Raw genomic sequence first — 206 nt, forward strand, 5'->3', positions numbered from 1 at the left:
ACCCACGTTCAGCTTGGCCCGAACACGAAAAACAAGTAATAGTGCTTGTTACAGTCACTAGTAACCAGTCACTCACTCGCACGCCGTCTGTAAAAGATTTGAAGACTCGATTTTCACAAAAAAAAAATCCCATTTGAATCACAAAAATTAAATAGGAGTCACTGTGTACTATTCGAGCTCAAACTGTTACGCGGGCTTCAGCACTG

At 41.7% G+C, this 206-nt stretch overlaps 1 protein-coding gene across 1 annotated transcript in view; it reads right to left on the bottom strand.

Moving 5' to 3' along the window:
• The window catches only part of LOC119594049 (elongation of very long chain fatty acids protein-like), a gene marked incomplete in the record, with an annotated part of 45,869 nt that overhangs the window by 44,426 nt on the left and 1,237 nt on the right, over positions 1–206 (bottom strand).

The sequence above is a fragment of the Penaeus monodon genome, chromosome 33 (assembly GCF_015228065.2).
Source record: "Penaeus monodon isolate SGIC_2016 chromosome 33, NSTDA_Pmon_1, whole genome shotgun sequence".
NCBI lineage: Eukaryota > Metazoa > Arthropoda > Malacostraca > Decapoda > Penaeidae > Penaeus > Penaeus monodon.